The 20,200-nt window shown below is 44.7% G+C and overlaps 1 protein-coding gene across 1 annotated transcript in view; it reads left to right on the forward strand.

Moving 5' to 3' along the window:
• ANKRD27 (ankyrin repeat domain 27) overlaps window positions 1-20,200 on the forward strand; it is a 1,716,109-nt gene that overhangs the window by 670,531 nt on the left and 1,025,378 nt on the right. The window lies entirely within an intron of this gene.

The raw sequence follows: 20,200 nt of genomic DNA on the forward strand, positions 1-20,200 counted from the left end.
CCTGTCCGCTCTAAACACATACCTCATTGTTCCAAAATTCAAAATGCTGACCCTACAGCAGCTTCTTCCCATGCTGGGCAAGGAGTCTTGGCTGGTAACTCTAGATCTCAAGGAGGCATACCTGCACGTCCCCATACGACCAAATTGCAGAAGATACCTCAGATTTCTTGCAGGATCAGAGCATTATCAATTCTCAGCATTGCCCTTTGGCTTATCTACTGCGCCCAGAGTATTCACGAAATGCCTGGCATCAGTGATGGCTCATTGCAGGCTTCAGGGAATTCAAATTTACCCTTACCTGGACGACTGCCTGATACAAGCGGACAACAAAAACAAATTAACAAAAGATTTCAAAAAGGTCATTCTTCTACTGCAAGCCCTGGGATACACAGTCAATATAAAAAAGTCAAGGCTGATACCATCCCAAAGGATAACCTTCTTGGGTGCAGAGCTGGACACATCAAACCAAATGGCATTCCTAACAGTAGAAAAACAGAAGCACCTCCCTCTCTACTTCATGGCATTAACAAAGCAGAACCAGCTAACAGCAAGAAAAGCCTGCAAGCCCTGGGTTACATGGCATCCTGCATAATATTGATTCCACATGCCAGACTACATATGAGAAAGTTACAGTGGTACCTAAGGAATTTATGGTCTCAGCACAAGCACAGCCTAGAAACCCGAATTCCAATAATTCCATGCCTGAAGCAAGAATTCCAATGGTGGGCTCAGGCCTGTCAATCAAACAAAGGACTGCCCTTCCACAGACCTCAACCAAGCCAGACCATCACAACGGACGCCTCAGACCTCGGTTGGGGGGCACACATGTTGGACAAGTGCATACAAGGCTTATGGACTCAAGACCAGCTGCACCTACACATAAATCAAAAGGAGATGCTGGCAGTAAAACTGGCAATTCAGACATTCAGACTATTTCTTCGACAGGGTCAATTGCTGATAAGGACGGACAACACCACAGTTATGTGGTACATCAACAAACAGGGAGGCACACATTCATACCCTCTATGCCGGATGGCAATGGACCTCTGGAATGTGGCTCTGAGCTTCAACATTCAGTTACAAGCAATATTTGTACCAGGAAAAGAAAATATATTAGCAGACATCCTAAGCAGAACTACCATGGATGCCCACGAATGGATGCTGCATCTAGACATCTTCAAAACCATTACAGGGAAATGGGGACTACCAGAAATAGACTTATTTGCATCCCCACACAACCACCAATTGAAAAAATTCTGCACGAGGGCATACCACCCACTTGCTTGGAAGGTGGACTCCCTATCTTTCAGTTGGAAAAACCTGACAGCATATGCATTCCCACCTCTTCCTTTGATGCACAAGGTGCTGTTGAAGATCAAAGAAGACCGTCCAAGGATCATCCTGATAGCTCCAGACTGGCCGAGGCAGCATTGGTACCCATTACTGAGGAGCATGTCTCGGGAACAAATATGGACTCTACCTCTAGTTCCCTTACTGTTAACACAGAACAACTACAACACCCTGCATCCAAACCTGAAAACACTGCAGCTGACTACCTGGAACATTGCATAAGACCAAATAACCCAGATTTATCTCAAAGGGTTAAAGACATTATCTTGGAGGCTCGCAGACCCTCAACAAGAAAAAATTATTCAGCAAAATGGAAAAGATATCTCATTTGGAGTGCAGCAAAAGGAGAAAATGTGTCACTGGTAAACATAGCTAACATCCTGGAATACTTGGCAGAGCTCTTCCACAATGGCCTGTCCTATTCTTCCATTAAGATTCATGCATCAGCTATTTCAGCAGAATACAACATGGACTCTCCAGTCTTCTCACATCCTCTGCTCAGGCAGTTTCTGAGAGAAATTAAAAATGTAAAGCCACCTAGGAAGCCACCATTGCCCGCATGGGACTTGAACTTTGTGCTAGAAAAGTTGACACTCCCTCCTTTCGAGCCAGCAGCAACAGCAGAATTACAGTACTTATCATGGAAAACTGCTTTCCTGCTTGCAGTCACTTCAGCAAGAAGGGTTTCTGAACTACAGGCATTAATGGCAGTACAGCCCTTCCTTATCTTCCATCAAGATAGAGTGTCCATGAGAACTAATCCTACTTTTATGCCAAAGGTGGTCTCCAGGGTATCTTTAAACCAAGCTATCCACCTGCCTACATTCTTCCCCAACCCACAGAACAAGGGAGAAAGACTGTTACATACCTTGGATGTACATAGACAATTGCGTTACTACCTGGACAGGACCAAGAGCAATAGAAAACTGACCAGCTACTGGTAGCATATGCAACAGGAATGGAAGGAAAAGCAATTTCAAAACAGACAATCTCTAAGTGGATAGGAAATTGCATTAGATTTTGTTACTCTTACCATGGGAAGAAAACTCCAGAAAACATCAGACCTCACTCTACAAGGGCTACAGCCACTACCACAGCTTTTTTACGAGGAGTGGCTACCAAAGACATTTTAGAGGCTGCTACTTGGAGCTCCGTGCATACATTTGCCAAGCATTATAATCTACCCTTATACTACAGATCCCGAGCAGGTTTTGCCACTGCTGTTTTGCAAGGGATCTTAACTACACCATAATCTTATTACTCCTCCTCCCCCAGTTTGGCTATGGTATTCTACCCATTTGTAAGGACTGCAGATGCATCCTTGAAGGACATAGTACAGTTTTGTACCTACCATAAATGTAGATGTCCGAGAGGCATGCATCTGCAGTCAGGATTACCCTCCCTCCTTCCCCTCTGAGGCACTCCTAGGGTATTTGCCCATCTTCTAGCTAGCTGGGGGAATCTATTATGGTGTATTTGTTTGTATATATGTATATACATGTTTATGTTTATTTGCTCTTTCTTATTTGGAAACTTTTGCAACTATCCAAATTTAGCCTTCCTAGAGGGCACCTGGCATCTGGGGCAAGAAACACTGAGGAAAATGGCGTCGGCTGATACCTTTATACCCGAAGAACTGCAGCTATGACGTCGTGTGAAGTGTGACATCAGCCAAGGCCAGACCCAGACTTTGGAATCCGGCCGACCGAAGGGCTGCCTGACGACAGGACAACCCATTTGTAAGGACTGCAGATGCATGCCTCTCGGACATCTACATTTATGGTAGGTACAAAACTGTACTTTCTCCCTGTATCTCTGTGTGGTTTCTCCCCAAAACAGCTGTGTGTTTCCACCCCAGATTACCCAAGAATGAAGTTGTGGGCAGCAACACAGCCTCTAGATGGTACCTCTCAGGGAAGGCATTAACTGTGGTACACAGTATTCTTTAGACAGAAGATTGATCACAAACTGTGTGCTGTGTCAGGGATAGCCACTCGATGCTGTAAAAATTGGCTGTAGGTGATTTGGTTGTGTTGACTAATGTCATCAAAAATGGGCATGGGTATTTGCTTGGCAGTAAATGGGTTGAGAACCTGTGCTAGGGACCCATGCTAATGGTGGGAGGGGCACACACATCCCTCCCATACTAATGGTGGGAGGAGCACATGTACACCTCCCATGCTGATGGTGGGAGGGGTATGTATGGCCTTATTGACTATTGTGTGCTCCCATAAAGTCCAGCAATCCTGGTTCAGTAAGCTACTGATAGGCTGGTGTCCAGTTTGGGTTCCATGGGAAAGCTGTGTTGAGTGAAAGCTGGATGTAAAATCAGTCTACACTCAGTATAGGTTCACTGACAGGACATAGATTAGAAGTAGATGACATGATGGTAAGGAGGAGGCTGAACATCTGGTGCATCCAGTAGAGAAGATGGAGGTGCAGTGCAGCAAAGCCATTTGGCTTGGGATCCAGAGTGTATTATTCAGGAAAAGGACAGAGTAGAAATGGTGTCCAAATTGTAGGGGGGGGAGCTTCAGAAGACATTGATGGATGTCAACGGAATTAGTAACAGACTCAAGGCAGTCAGACTCCATTGTAAGGACATGGCACTATTTATAGCCTCAGCCTATGCCTCACAGAGGGCTTGTAATAGCAAGGAAAACAGTGCATTCAGACAGCAGTTGTAGGACCTAAATTAAGTAGGTCAATAAGAACTGGTGTAGATAATGGGTAACCTGAATGGACATATTGGGACAGGCAGAACAGGATGTGAGGACTGCTAGAGTCCACATGGGTGGGGCAACAGGAATAAAGAAGGAGAGGGTATTCTAGACTTCTGTCTGGCAAATGGCTTAATAGTCACCAAGACATTGTTCAGCAAGATGGACAGTCACAAGATCACATACAAGAGAAGCCATTATTCAACTCATCTAGTAAGGAAAGGACATTGGGGCGGAATCAGGTATTGCAAAGTCATTCCCAGTGAAACAATCAGTCCACAGCATAAACCAGTGGTTGCCACAATCTTCTGCAAGAAGTGGTTAGGGTAGGCTCCAAGGTCAAGAGACTAGGTTGAAGACCTGGAAGTTGACTGGAAAGAAGGCACAAAAATTCAAAGAAATGGAGCTGTAGCACCTTAAGAAGAAAAAGAAATGGGTGGGGTTGAATGGCAGCGCCTCAAAACAGCATGTGTGAAGGCTATAGCACAGATAAGCGGCCAAGCCAGGTATGGAAGTAAGGTGCATATTTAAAGATCCTGGTGGAATGCAAAAGTCCCAGAAATTAAAAAAAAGGAAGGAAGAAATGCAAGAAAAAGTGGGGGATAGAAAAGACGAACCAGGTTAAGACTGAATATTGTTACCTATCAAAAAGGCTAAGAGAGGAGTTGCAGTGGCCAGGAGCAGGGCATCAGAAATACTCTACCAGCTTATGGAAAGGGACTCTGTAGATGGCACAAAGGCATTCTGTTAGGATGCAAGGCAAAGACAGAAAGATGAAGAAAAAAATTGTCAGACACCCTTCTTAACGGATGCCAGCAACATCCTGCTCAGCATTCCATAGGACATCAGTGGCAGGTATGTGTACTTCCAGCAGCTTCTGAATGAAGAAAAACCCAAAGAAGCTGTAGTACCCTAGACGCAGTCTATGGTAAGAGAAGAGGAGGAGGCCACCATAGAATTAAGAATAGCACTAAGGAAAATGAAGTCAGGGAAAGCAGCAGGCTCATATGATATCACAGCAGATATTATCAAGGTGTTGGGTGAGATGGGGGAAAAAGACTCCAGGGGTACTCGTAGCAATATGGAGTGCAAGGAATATCCAAAATGACTGGCACATAAGCAGACAACCACATCTGGTTGTTCCTTCTTTCTTATCAACAGTGGTTATTTCCATTTCAAACAGTCTTTTAAAATTTGTACCCGTCCTGTAAGAAAACATTGTTTTTTTACCAACTGTTTCATATATTTCCTTATTTGTCTTAAAAATAGACCAATTATTTTCTAAAATTTTGGTGAAACAGTCTGAAAATCCGTTGTATTCAACTAAACAAGCTCCAGAAAAATTTTTCTTATCAGAGGTGATGTTTTCTTTGATGTTTTCCAGGCGGTAAGAATAGCGAGAATGACCTCTGAGCATAAAGACTTACAGTTTGAATTTGCCTTTCTGATGGAAAAATTTATAGAAAGGGGTTATCCAAAACGTATAGTGGGTGAAATTTTGGAGGAAGTGTACCTAGGTTGGGGGTCTAAATACAAACCATTGTTAGGTCAAAAGTTGGTACCCAAAGAAAACATCACCTCTGATAAGAAAAATTTTTCTGGAGCTTGTTTAGTTGAATACAACGGATTTTCAGACTGTTTCACCAAAATTTTAGAAAATAATTGGTCTATTTTTAAGACAAATAAGGAAATATATGAAACAGTTGGTAAAAAAACAATGTTTTCTTACAGGACGGGTACAAATTTTAAAAGACTGTTTGAAATGGAAATAACCACTGTTGATAAGAAAAAAGGAACAACCAGATGTGGTTGTTGCAGACAGTGTGTACACATTAATCCAAAGGAGGATATGAATTTGAAAAATGGATTGAATAGTAAGGTTTTCTTTCATAAAGGTAATTGCCGCAGCAGAATGTTAGTCTATTTGGCCACCTGTAAAAAATGCCCCTCTTTCTATGTGGGCAAAACCGAGAGAACACTTAGGGAGCGAATATATGAACATATAAATGACATCAGAGTAAAGAAAGACACCAGTGCTCTCTATAAACATTCCATAGTGTGTGACGGTTTTACAGGGTTTTGTTTTGGCATTCTAGACTCTATTAAAGAAAATAATAGGGGAGGGAACATTAAGAATCTTTTGCTGCAAAGAGAGATAAAGTGGCAATTAAGACTGAGGTCCAATTACTCTCCTGGCCTCAATGAATATATCAACATAAAAGCCATTTTAATGGACAAAGCTGCTTTGGTATAATTTTAACATTACATATGTATTTTAACGTTAAGATTTGTCATTCTTCTATATACATACATATAAAATATAAAAAATAAAAAATACTATTTGGATTAACATTTTTTCTTATCACACACCCCCTACATATATTATATACACTCCAGACATAGAAACCAAAGTCTTATCCCACTGACCCACCATCTAGTCGGATGTGTGATTTAATTTGCCCAGGGGAAATGTTTCCCTGTCATAATTTGTAACTGTTTTTACCTTCAGATACTTGATCTATGGACGAATTTTAAGTGTGGTTTTTTAACACATTATTTTGTTTTCAAGTTCTATGCATTTGCACACTATTACTATTTTATTGTACTTAGTCAAAAATAGTATTAATACCACTATACAACAAAGAATATATATTTCAATGGAATATTTTATTGGTTTTTAACCTAGGTTGGTTTTATATGAAATAGGTAGTTGATGAAAGGAGAAAAATGGTTATTAAATTAATGAAAAGAACTGCATTATAAAATGTACATATATATATATACATTTCTTTCATATATAATTTTCAATAATATTCTTGATTATAAATCTTGAATTGTAATGTTTTTAATTTTTTAACTTGCTGTGTAGAATTTCCAACATTTAGTATTTATTTAGGATGTTTTATACAACATATATAAAAAATGTTTAACATATTATAAAGGACTTGAGGTAAGGGTTATCTCCCTACCTCCAGTCCCTTCCACCTTTAAAAGATAATGATGGCTTAATTGGTTTAATTATTGATTAATTATACAATGTAGAACTGTATAAAAAACCAAGGCACCAGAGTTTTGTTATTCTGAAGAAGTCTGCTGTGGGCAGACGAAAGCGCTCATTCTATTATTGGAACTTTGCATTAAAGATTTTTTGTCTGTTCAGTACGGAACCTTTTATTCTACTTATTGGTAAAAATGCAGTCATACTAGCAAAAAGAGCTGCCCCTGACAATGCTGTAGAAGAAGGGAAGAGTATTAAAATCTGGGAACACAAGAGTGTTTGTGGAAAATGACAAGTCTCTGTCAAGCTATTCCCAACAGTCAGGGGGACATCTCATATGAGATTAGAGTTGCTGTATCCAGCTGTTTTTTAGAATACCCAAGCTACTTAGCCTCCTGTTATCCATACCTGACTGCCCTAGCAAGACAGAGGTAGCAGCAAAATTGTCCCTGGCTTCTCAAGTGGTCAGCAATTCTATTAGATGCAGTTATGATGCAGCAGAGGTGTCTGCAAGGTCCACTGCTACTGCATCTGTACTGCGTAGATGTTCTTCGTGTTTCACTGTTGCAGTCATTACATTTGGGTAATCCTGCTGGCAGGTTGCCCTCGGCCGGCCTGAATTCCAAAGTCTTGGGTCCTGCATCGGCTGCTGTCACCCCTTCCTTATCATCAGGTAGTCAGGGATATAAAAGAAGCAGCTGATGCCATTTTCTTCAGTCTTTCTTGCCGCGCGGTGCCCGAAGCAGAAGCAGTTCGCAAGTGCCGGTCGGCCGACTCCTGAGATTTTCGTGTTTGAGTTTCAGATCTGAAGTCTTCAATAAAGCTAAGTACCCCATCGGGGAAACTTTTTTTCTTGCTCCAGACCGATGGCAGAAAAAGTTAATAATTGTATTTCTTGCGGAAAGCAAATACCTCATAAGGATTTTCATTCTTATTGTATTCCTTGCCTAGGCCCTGATCACAACATTACTGGTTGTCGGTTTTGTGCTAGATTTAACCAACGCACTATTAAGCGTCGGTATGATTTTGCTTTAAACTTTTTTGGATGCCGGTTTAATTATCCTGAAATGTCGGATAGCCATCCGACTACCAGAGTTTACAAAAAATGCAAAGAAAAAGAAAAACAACCGAGGCCCAAAACCGACGACGAAGCTTCTTCTAAGCCAGTCGCCAGTTCGCCAGTTCTCAGTGAGGTGCTTTCGCAGCCCCTGACGCCTGCTACTTTAGAGTCTCAGTCTGCTACCGACTCCCACATGGAGTCGGCCATGCCACTGGATACTCCAAGTATTGGAGCCTCGGACGCTAATCCCTCAGATGGGTCCGGAGCCGCTGAGCAGGCACCGGCTTCTGAGGGTGTATTCAGACCTAAACATCTTTACATTAAAATGACTTCAACATCAAAGGCAAAGAGTAAAGCACCTTCTAAAGCAAGGAAACAAACTCAAGCGCCATGTGGACAGGCCTCTACGCCCAAAAAACAGATGCTCAAAATAGCCGAAGACTTGATTACCTTGATCAGGGGTTCCCATCCCCTCCTGATAAGAGGCCTAGGCAAGACACTGACTATGAATCTTCAGATCAGGTTTCTATTTCTTCTGATTCCTCTTCTGATCAGGAATATTCTCTTCCCCCCATGAGGATTCTGATGCTGAAGAATCTATACCTTCAGCATCTCCTTATGAGGACTATTCCTTTGGGGAAACCTTGCATACTATGAGGGAGCATTTCCACTGGGAGAGCCAAGATTTTTCAGAATCTAAAAAGAGGCTTAGGGATTTTCTCTTACAACCTCAGCACAGGCCTCAAGCTATTCCACCTGTGTTAGATATTGTAGATGATGTGTTTTCAGAGTCTAGTCTGACCCCTGACTCCTTACCCCCAGCTCCTGTTAAGCCTGACAGATATTACAGGGTTCCTGACTCTCACAAAATTCTTTTTAAAAACCCTGCTGCTGACCCAGAAACTGTTTTACAGGGTCCAAAGGGAGTTAAGGCTTCCACTGCAAAAAAACCCAACCCCCTCTGACAGGGATTCAAGGGCACTGGATAGATGGGGAAAAAGGTTTACACATCTGCAACTTTGGCTATAAGGGCCTTAAACTGCCAATTTCATATGCTTAAGTATCAGCAGCATGTCATGGGATTGCTTAAATAGAGAATGTTGTTAAATTCTGAATGTGCAGAAAACAAGCAAATGCAGGATTTATTGTATGCAGCAGAACAAGTTGGAAAGCATACTTTGCAATGTGGATTGGATTCTTTGAAGACCTCCTGCAGAGCCCCAGTTACGGGTTCTGTAATTAGGAGGCATGCTTGGTTAAAGGAACAAAATCTGCCTGATCATGTTAAAGTTAAATTACTAGATGCACCTTTGCAGCATGATACTTTGTTTGCTGTTAAGGCAGAAGGAGTGTTAAAGAAAATGGAGGACAAAGCTAAATCTATGCAAACTGTCAAAGATTTTTTTTTACGAGTACAGCCACCCAGGTTTAGTAGACACTGGCCTACCAAAAATTGGTCCTTTCCTGTGTCAGACAGACCTCAAAGGGGCAGAACCAGACGCCCTAGGGGGTAGATCCCAAGTGCAAGGTTCTTATAGGCCCAAACAATGGGGTGCTTCTACCTCCAAGGCTGGAGAAGATAGATCACAAACATACAGAAAACCATCCCAATGACTTCCCCCTGCCTGCACCAAGCACTTATCTTCTGGCAGCACCCTTAGGGGGAAAATTAACACTTTTTGCTCAAAATTGGCACATCATAACCCAGGACAAGTGGGTTCTAAACATAGTGTCACAAGGATACAAGTTCCATTTCCATACTATGCCAAAGGCAAACGGATGGCCAGATCTGCCAGAAAATCAATGGGCAGAGGCGCAAAAACAAGTCTCGTCCCTCATGGACATGGGGGCCATTCAACAAGTACCAGAACAAGAGCAGGGACAAGGATTTTACTCAAGACTATTTCTGGTACCCAGAAAGGACAAGGCCTGGTGGCCAATACTGGACCTATCTATTCTGAACACTTTCTTGGATATTCCAAAATTCAAAATGTTGACTTTGCAGCAGCTTCTTCCCATGTTGGGCAAGAATGCTTGGCTTGTGACGTTAGACCTAAAAGAGGCATACCTGCATGTTCCAATCAGACAGTCATGCAGACGATACCTAAGATTCAAGGCTGGTTCAATGCATTACCAATTCTCTGCACTGCCCTTTGGCTTATCTGCTGTGCCCAGGGTCTTTACAAAGTGCCTGGCACCAGTAATTGCATTCTGCAGACAGAGGAATACAAATATATCCTTACTTGGATGACTGTCTCATTCAAGCAAAGAACAAGGACATTCTTCTTCAATGTCTGGCGTTTGTGAAAAGACTTCTATCATGTCTAGGGTACACAGTCAACAAAAAGAAATCAAAACTAGTACCCTCACAAGAGATAATATTCCTGGGTGCAAGCTTGAATACAACTGCCCAGATGGCTTATCTCATGCCAGACAAAGGCAACTGACTACCTATTTCAAAATGCTGGCAACAAAGGCCCTGTTATCTGCAAGAAAAATTCTGCAGGCTTTGGGCTTCATGGCATCCTGCATCCTACTAATTCCATGGGCAAGACTGCATATGAGGAAACTTCAATGGTACCTAAAAAGCATTTGGACTCAACATTGCCACAGCCTGAAAACAGTCAATGTTAAGTTGTCAATCTCGCCTTCATTCTTGCTGGATGGGTTCGGAGCCGAACCTCGGCTCCGACTCGGCCAATACTAAAGCTCGAGAGCTAATTCCACCGGCTCGAGGCCCCCCTATATCCCACAATGCTAGGCGTAACTACTCAGATCTCGTTTGCCGCTTAGCTGACGAGGTGCTTCTTCTTCAGCTCTGGCAGGTTAGTAAGTTTTCTAATTAGAAACTTCCATTTCAACCCCTAATTTACCATAGTTTTATTTATAGTATTTCAGTAGTTTAAATCGGGTCCCCCTCGAGTGTCTCCAATCCCTTTTTATTCCCTTCTTAACTTTTAGGCCTTTGGCCCTCTCCCTCCTTCCTCTAGTCCTTCAGTGTGACTGAATTTTTATTTTTTGCTTAAGGGTGTGTTTGTGTGTTGTGCTTGTGTTTTTACACTAAGGATGTCTAAAGACTCCATGGTCTCAGGCTTTAAGAAGTGTGATTCGTGCTGTCAGAAAATGTCTCTGACAGAAGGTCACACTTCTTATGTATATTGCCTGGGACCTTTGCACCTGCAGGACTCATGTGCTGTATGCCATGCATTCAGCCCTAGAGTCCTGCAGGAATGCAAAAATAAATTGATTTTATGTGGCTTGTTAAAGCCTGAAGGCCCCCCGACTTAGTCTGTGTTGGGGAAGCCTTCTAAGACTTCCAGACCGTCGGCTCCAGTTTCTGAGCCATCCCCTGGAAGCATTAGATCGGCTTCGACATTGGCTCCGGCTGGAGCCGATGTTTCCAAATCTCATACTATCACCTCGGCTTCGGCTAGAGCCGAGGTTGACAAGACTCAGTCGGCTCCGATAGGCTTATCGGAGCCACCTGTTAAGAAGAGGTCTAGGTCCCCCTCCATCGGCTCCATCCATTTGGCACCGGGATCTCCTCTTCTATCAGAACGGAGCCATAGGCCTCACTCCTCTCGGTCCTTCAGGCTGTCAGACCATGATTTACAAAGGGTGGTGAGTAGACTTCTCAAGTCCGAGGCACTGGCCCAAATGCTGCATAGCCCTACTCAACAGTCAGCGGCTATTTCCATCCCTGATTTTATTCCTCCTCCGACTCCTTTGAGTTCAGAGCCGGGGCTCATCGGAGCCGTGGTTGTCGGTGCTTCAGAGCAGATACTACCCTTTTGGCTCCGTCTTCTGCTCCGATTTCCTCATTGGAGGGATCTCGGCGCCGGGCTTCCCTCATCGGCTCCGAGGGGGCGAGTGGCATCGGACCCTTGTCCGACCCCGTTCTCCCTCTCGGAATGTCGGCGCTGGTGAGTTCGGCTCAAACATCGGCCTCGGAGCCGTGATTGTTGGTGCCGGGGGGGGGTCCTTGTCTCCTCGGAGCGGGGACCTCCGGCCTTGCCTTATAGGGGCGCCTTCGAGGTCATGCGGAGCGTGCTAGACCCAGTGTCTACCCCACAGTCAGCTCCGTCAGCTCCTCCCTCTTCATTGCCTGCGGTGATTTCTACCCATCCCCTTGTATCAGACCGAAGAGAGCCAGCTCCTCAGGTTTCCCCATTGGGAATTTCCTCCTCTTCCGAGGCCTCTCCTGATCTGGTAGGAGAACCCCCTCTGAAGAGACAGTGTAAGAGGAAGCACATTGACTCCCCTGAGTCTATCACCTCTGACACTGACTTGGAGGAATCTGAAGGTTCCCCTCGGTCCCCCTCTGAGGATGTCTCCTTTGCTGACGTCCTTGAAATCCTGAAACAGAGGGGGAACTGGCCTGCCCTTAACCCTTCAGAGGACGAGTCAGTTTACCTTGAGGCGTTTGGCTCTTGCCCTTCCACCTCCTGGGTGTCCCCTCCCTTTGACCCCCTTATGGAAGTGGTGGCAAGGAAGGCTTGGACGGCCCCTGATTCAGTGGAACCTACCCCAAGGAGGCCGTCAAAATTTATTACTGTCCCTAAGGACAAAGACTTCCTATCAAAAGGTGTCTCTTTTGATGCCATGGTGGTGGCTGCAGCCACTAAGAAGGAGTTAGCCAATCCTTCGGTACCTGTCCATCCTCCTAATAAGGAGTCTAGGACTATGGACAGGTACGGTAAGCGGATGTTTTCCTCAGCGACCTTCTATATGAGGTCGCTGAACTACTTGTGTCACTTCACCCGTCTCCAGAGAGATTTGCTCAAAGATATGGGTGAGGCTATACAGGATCCAACAGCTGAGGGGTTCCAAGACAAAATGAACTCCCAGTTGGCAACCCTGAATTCGATTGTTAACTCCTCCATGCGGCTTATCTCATATGCTGCTGATGGGGTGAGTAGGGCCGCAGGCACAGGTGTAGCTTTACGACGTCACACCTGGATGTGGCTTTGCAATTTTGCGGACCCTTTCAAGGCATCCTTCACCAATTCCCCCTTTGATGGCTCAACATTGTTTGGTCCTCAGGTGAAGGATACATTGACTAGGTGCAAGATGGAAGGTAAGACTCTCTCTGCCGTGGGAGTCCGTTTTTCTACCCCTTCTAGACCTTATCCAAAAGGTCAGAGGGGAGGAAAAATGTGGTTCCGCAAGCCTCAGGGAGTCTCATCTGATGCACAAGGTCAGTTCCCCTCTAGAGGCAGAGGGGGGAATAACAATAGATGCCGCCCTAGAGGCAGAGGAGGTCCACAAAACCAGGGTAGCAGAGAAACTTTTTCTGATAAACCCTTTCAGCATCCCTGAGGAGCTGCCCGGCTGTCCACCTTCGGAGGCAGTTGGGGGAAGATTATCACTGTACCCAAAAGCCTGGCTTTCCCTCACCCAAGACAAATGGGTACAGTCAATCATATCCGAGGGTTACAAAATTCCCTTTATTCACACCCCTTCCCAACCCAAAGGATCCCTTCCAGACGTTCCACCCAGTCTAAGGGAACAAGCAGCACTAGAAATATCAAAGCTGCTATCAAAAAGAGCTATCCAATCAGTCCCAGCAGACCAGCAAGGATCCGGAATCTACTCCAAATTCTTTTTGGTACCAAAAAAAACAGGGGACTGGAGACCTATACTGGATCTCAGCAAGTTAAACAATTATATCAAAAAAACAAAATTCCGGATGGTCACGCTACAGTCCATTCTACCCTTCTTGGGTCAGGACAATTGGATGTGCTCGATAGACCTTCAGGATGCGTACTACCATATCAAAATGCACAGACGCTCCAGGAGGTTTCTCCGCTTCAGGCTGGGAGCCAGTCACTACCAGTTCAGATCCCTGCCCTTTGGTCTCACTACAGCCCCCCGAGTGTTTACCAAATGCATGGCAGTGGTCGCGGCTCACTTGAGACATCAAGGATTCCAGGTGTTTCCATATTTAGATGACTGGCTCCTTACTGCCACCACCAGACATCAACTGCTTCTAGCCAGAAACTTCACCATCCAAACTTGCCAAGCTCTAGGCATTTCAATAAATTTTGAAAAACCTGCCTTGTCAGTCTATTACCTTTATAGGCGCCACCTTAGACACATTCAATCTTTCCGCCAGACTTACAGAGCAAAGTGTGTTAGATATCCGCAAACAAGTTTACCTTCTTCTACAATGCAACAAGGTCAAAACCAGGGTAGTCTTGAAGGTATTAGGACTCATGGCAGCTGCTATCACCCTTCTCCCCTTAGCTCGTTTCCACATGAGGATCCTCCAATGGATGCTGTTTACTCAATGGTCCTTCCAACAGCTCCCGATGTCTCACATCATATTAATAACTCAATCATGCAAGAATCACCTGTCTTGGTGGATCACATCACCTCAAGTTCTCCAAGGCAGACCTTTTGTTCCTCCTCCCCCCAGTCGCCACGGTGACAACGGATGCCTCCCTGATTGGGTGGGGGGGGCATTATCAGGGCAGGACTGTCCTGGGCACGTGGCAACCTTTCGAGTGCCACTTGCACATAAATGTCTTAGAGATGAGAGCAGTGCTTTTAGCGTTGCAAGCCCTTCAGGACTCTCTTCCCACGGGGACTATTGCAATTCAGATGGACAACATGTCCGTAGTGTGGTACATCAACAAACAGGGTGGAACCAGATCCTACCCCTTATGTCGAGAGGTACTCAGACTTTGGTAGTGGGTGATTTCTTCTCAGTGTTTTCTGACAGCAACGCACATTCCCGGGAAGTCCAACGTGATTGCGGACAAATTGAGCAGGGCCATTCTGATGCCCCACGAGTGGTCTCTGAAGAAATCAGTACTGGAAGAAGTCTTCCAAAGATGGAGCCAGCCTTGCTGCGATCTTTTTGCTACTCCCCAAAACAGCAAGTGTCACGACTTCTTCACTCTCTTCCCGTTACCAGGCCATCCCACCAGAGATGCTCTAGTCCACGATTGGCCCCGGGGACTTCTATATGCTTTTCCCCCTTTTCCACTGATATCTCAATTAATTCAGAAAGCTATCACCTTGAGAGTTACAATGATCCTCATTGCCCCTTACTGGCCTCAACAGATATGGTTTCCGTTCCTCCATCATTACCTGTTGGAGCAGCCTTGGCATCTGGACCCGGTGCCAGATCTGTTGACCCACCAGTCGGGCCAGCTGCACCACTCCCTTCATTCTCTCAGCCTCACAGCGTGGTTTCTCCAATTCCTACCCTAGCCAGGCTTCCCTTAATCTCTCATTCGGTCCGGAACATCCTGATAGCCTCTCACTAATCTTCCACCAGGAAGATTTATAATAGTAAATGGAAACGTTTTTCCTTCTTGGCAGCATCAAAGAATATAGACCCTTTCACTGCACCTATCCAGTCTATCCTAGACTTTCTGGCAGAGCTCTTCCATTTAGGCTCTTCTTCATCTACCATTAGAGTACAACTAGCTGCTATATCTAATTTTCATGTAGGAGTCTCAGACTCCAGTATCATGTCCCATAAGCTCTGCAAAGCCTTTTTAAGAGGTATTTTTCTGCTCAAGCCCCCAATCAAAGATCCCCCACCTCAATGGGACTTGAATTTGGTTCTGGCATCCTTGATCCTCCCCCCTTCGAACCAGCGGCTTCATGCCCTCTTAAGCTGCTCTCATGGAAAACACTTTTTCTAGTAGCCGTAACTTCAGCTAGAAGGGTATCTGAACTTCATGCTCTGTGCAGTCGTCCTCCTTATTTAGTTTTCCACAAAGATAGGGTGTCCCTCCGGACTAATCCATCCTAATCCGTCCTTCCTACCTAAAGTTTCCTCTGAGACAAATCTGAACCAAACGATTGATCTCCCAGTTTTTTTCCCTGACTATTCCAACAGATCGGAACAAAAGTTACATTTTCTAGATGTTCACCGCCAACTTAGATATTATTTAGACAGGACTAAACAGTTCAGGAAATCTGATCAACTTTTCCTGTCTTATGCGGAAGGGAAATTGGGCCTTCCAGTTACTAAGGTGTCCCTTTCAAGATGGCTTACCTCTATAATTACCTTCATCTATGAAATCAGACATCAAAAACTGCCTTCAAGACCTACAGCTCATTCAACTAGGGCATTAGCTACATCTGTAGCTTTTCAGGACAGGCTGCCTATAGATTCCATTTGTGCAGCAGCCACTTGGGCTTCTCCTCATACCTTCATTTCACATTACAAATTGGATATGGCCTCCAGAAACCATGCCAGCTTTGGTTCCACTATTCTCAAGAGTCTGTTCCAATAGGCCACCCGGAATAAGGTGCTAGGGACGCGGTCCCATCCAGCAAGAATGAAGGCGAGATTGACAACTTAACATTAAGAAGTTATGTACCTACCAATAACGTTCCATGTTAGTTGTCTTCTTCTTGCCTTCTTTCTTGCGTCCCACCCTCCTTCCCCCTAGCCTGGACAGACTGACAGGAAATTTTAGGATCTACCTTTGGAGTTTCCTTCCCACATGTTCTACCACCTCTATTCCCCCTTTTATGTTTGTGTAGCTTACATTCAGGTTTATGTAGAGGTGGGTTCTTTTTTCTCCATTCTATGGAGACCAGAACTGCTTGGTTTAGCTATCAAACGAGATCTGAGTAGTTACGCCTAGCATTGTGGGATATAGGGGAGCCTCGAGCCAGTGGAATTAGCTCTCGAGCTTTAGTATTGGCAGAGTCGGAGCCGAGGTTCGGCTCCGAACCCATCCAGCAAGAAAGAAGGCGAGAAAAAGACAACTAACATGGAACGTTATGGTAGGTACATAATTTCTTATTACTCTTTCTCTGCCTGCAACAGGAGTTTCGATGGTGGGCAAAGGCTTGTCACGAGAACAGGGGACAGCCATTCAATTACCTCCAGCCAGGCAGGCACTAATGACGGATGCATCAGATTTTGCCTGGGGAGCCCACATGACAGGAAGAGGCATTCAGGGCACATGGTCCTCAAACCAAATGCATCTACATATCAATCAAAAAGAGATGTTAGCTGTTCAAAATGCCCTGACAGCCTTCAAGGACCTACTTCATCCGGGACAGCTACTGATAAAGACAGACAACACCACAGTCATGTGGTATATAAACAAGCAGGGGGGCACACACTCTTACCCCTTTTGCAGACTAGCCATGACCTTGTGGGACACAACTTTGACTTACCAAGTACATCTGCAGGCACAATTCCTGCCAGGAAAGGAAAATAGTCTGGCAGACGATCTAAGCAGAAACATCATGGATCCCCACGAGTGGAAGCTGGATCCACAAGTCTTCCGCATGATGACAAGGAAATGGAGATGCCCGGACATAGATCTGTTTGCCTCCCCTCTTACCAACTAAAAAGATTCTGCACAAGGACTTATCACAGACTAGCATGGAAAGTGGACGCCCTAGCATTCAGCTGGAGAAACCTATCAGTATATGCCTTTTCTCCACTGCCTCTCCTCCCCAAGGTGCTCCTAAAGGTCAGATAGGAGAAGCCAAAGATGATACTGATTGCCACAGACTGGCCACGCCTGTACTGGTATCCAATACTAAGGAACTTATCTCTATACCCGGCTTGGACCTTACCTCAAATACCTCTACTACTGTCCCAGCAAAACAGTCAGATCATGCACAGCCAACTCAGGACATTAAACTTGGCAGCATGGCAGATAATATAGACATACAAAAAACACCTCTTAGTAAAGCTGTGATGGATGTCATTCTCGAAGCCAGAAGGCCTAGTACTAGAAAGTCTTATGCTGGAAAATGGATGAGAGTCTGTGCCTGGAACACCAGGCACAAGGAACTGATACAGCAGTACCAAATATTCCTCAGATTTTGCAATACTTAAGTGAGATGCTGGACAAAGGCCTATCTTTTTCATCTATTAAAATTCATGCCTCTGCCATTTCGGCTCATTATAATACAGAGCCACCACTTTTTTCTCAACCTTTAAGGCAGTACCTCAGAGGAGCCAAAAATTTAAGGCCCCCAAGAAGACTACCAATACCCACATGGGGCCACAACTATGTCTTGGAAAAGCTCACCCTGCCTCCTTTTGAGCCAGCAGCTACAACTAATATCAAGTTTTTATCTTGAAAACAGCTCTGATCTTAGCAATTACTTCTGCAAGATGAGTTTCAGAGCTACAGGTGCTCATGGCTGTGGAACCTTTCATCATTTTTCATCCGGACAGTCTCTCCCTGAGGACGAACCCAACATTTATGCCTAAAGTAGTGTCCAGTGTGGCTCTTAACCAAGCCATCCTTCTGCCTACTTTTTACCCAAATCCACAGAACAAGGGGGAGAAAATTCTGCATTCTTCGGACGTACACAAACAGCTTAGGTTCTGCTTGGACAGAACCAAAACTTTCAGGAAAACAGAGCAATTACTAGTGGCATATGCTGCAGGATCACAAGGAAAGCCTGTCTTAAAGCAGACTATTTCTAAGTGGTTAGGCCACTGCATTAGTTTCTGCTACTTACACCATGGTAAGCCAGTGCCTAAGGGCGTTAAGCCTCATTACACCAGTGCTGCAGCCACCTCAGCAGCCTTTCTCAGGGGAGTACCTACCACAGACATTTTAGAGGCGGCAACCTGGAGTTCAGTGCACTCCTTTACAAAGCATTATCATCTGCCACTCTACTCTAAATCCAGGGCAGTCTTTGCCACTGCAGTTCTGCAGGGCCTTATAGCTGCTCCTACTCCTGTCTAGTTCCAGCCTCCCAACCATAGCTTTGGGACTCTACCCAAATGTAATGACTGCAACAGTGAAACACGAAGAACGTAGTACAGTTGTAAACACTTAGCATAAATGTAGATGTTCGAGTGTATTCACTGTTGCAGTCCAGGTTACCCTCCCGCCTTCCCCCTTTTTCTTTTGGATCTTATCTTTCCTTCTCTGATTTATACTACCTATGTGGTGTATTTGCTTATAGATGAAGGTAAAATTTATATTGATGTATTTCTGAATATATACATAAAGTTTGGCTACCCTTTTTGGGGGCACCTGACATCTGGGGCAAGAAAAACTGAAGAAAATGGCGTTGGCTGCTTCTTTTATACCCCTGACAACCTGACGTCAGGGAAGGGGCGACAGCAGCCGACACAGGACCCAAGACTTTGGAATTCAGGCCGGCTGAGGGCAACCTGTCAGCAGGATTATCCAAATGCAATGACTGCAACAGTGAATATACTCGAACATCTACATTTATGGTAAGTGTACACAACTGTACTATATTCATGGATATTCCTTCAACCCCTACCAGAGGACTTCAAGTCAAAAATTCTAGATGCCCTTCTAGACCACAACCTCCTGTTTGGTAAACAGTCTGCAGACCTCTTTAAAAACCTTCAGGAGAAAAGTAAAGAGCTTCAAGATAACAAGCACCTGCTGGTGTCTCCCATTCCTAAATATTACAGAAATTACCCTGCTTAAGACTACCTTTGTCAGGAGAATACCATTCTCAGCTACTCTATCCTCTTCCAGGCACAGGAAAGGAACCAGGAGGCAGACCATCTCCAGACTAGAAACCTCACAGCCTATTCAAAAACAGCCCTTTCATGACTGAAATGGCTCCAACAATGCGTGATTGTCTTGCCCACCTCCCCTTGTCAGCCCACCTCTCCCACTGCCTTCCACTGTGGAGATCCATCACCTCAGACTGCTGGGTGCTGGCAGTAGTACAAGAAGGATATGTCCTCTCTTGGAAGGAAAAGCCCTTTACAAGATGCATTCCATTCCCCTCCAAAAATAAACTACATCTTTTTCCACTGGTCCTGCAGGACCTTCTGAATCAGTGAATTATAGAAGCTGTCCCCCAGGACAGGAAGGAAAAAGCTTTTGCTCAGGATTATTTCTTGTCCCCAAAAAAGATGTCCCTTGGAGGCCAATACTGGGATCTGTCTTTTCTAACTAAACCTATTCCTAAAAGTTCCTTCATTCAGAATGTTATCCCTACAAACCCTTCATCCACTATTGCCAGCTCAGGCCTTTATGCCCACACTTGACCTGAAGGAGCCATACTGCCATATCCCAATAAAACTGTCCCACAGAAAATTTAGTTTTACTGGGCCCTGTTCAAATGTTCAGTTTA

The sequence above is a fragment of the Protopterus annectens genome, chromosome 8.part1, assembly GCF_019279795.1.
Source record: "Protopterus annectens isolate FY-2018-M chromosome 8.part1, PAN1.0, whole genome shotgun sequence".
Taxonomy (NCBI): domain Eukaryota; kingdom Metazoa; phylum Chordata; order Ceratodontiformes; family Protopteridae; genus Protopterus; species Protopterus annectens.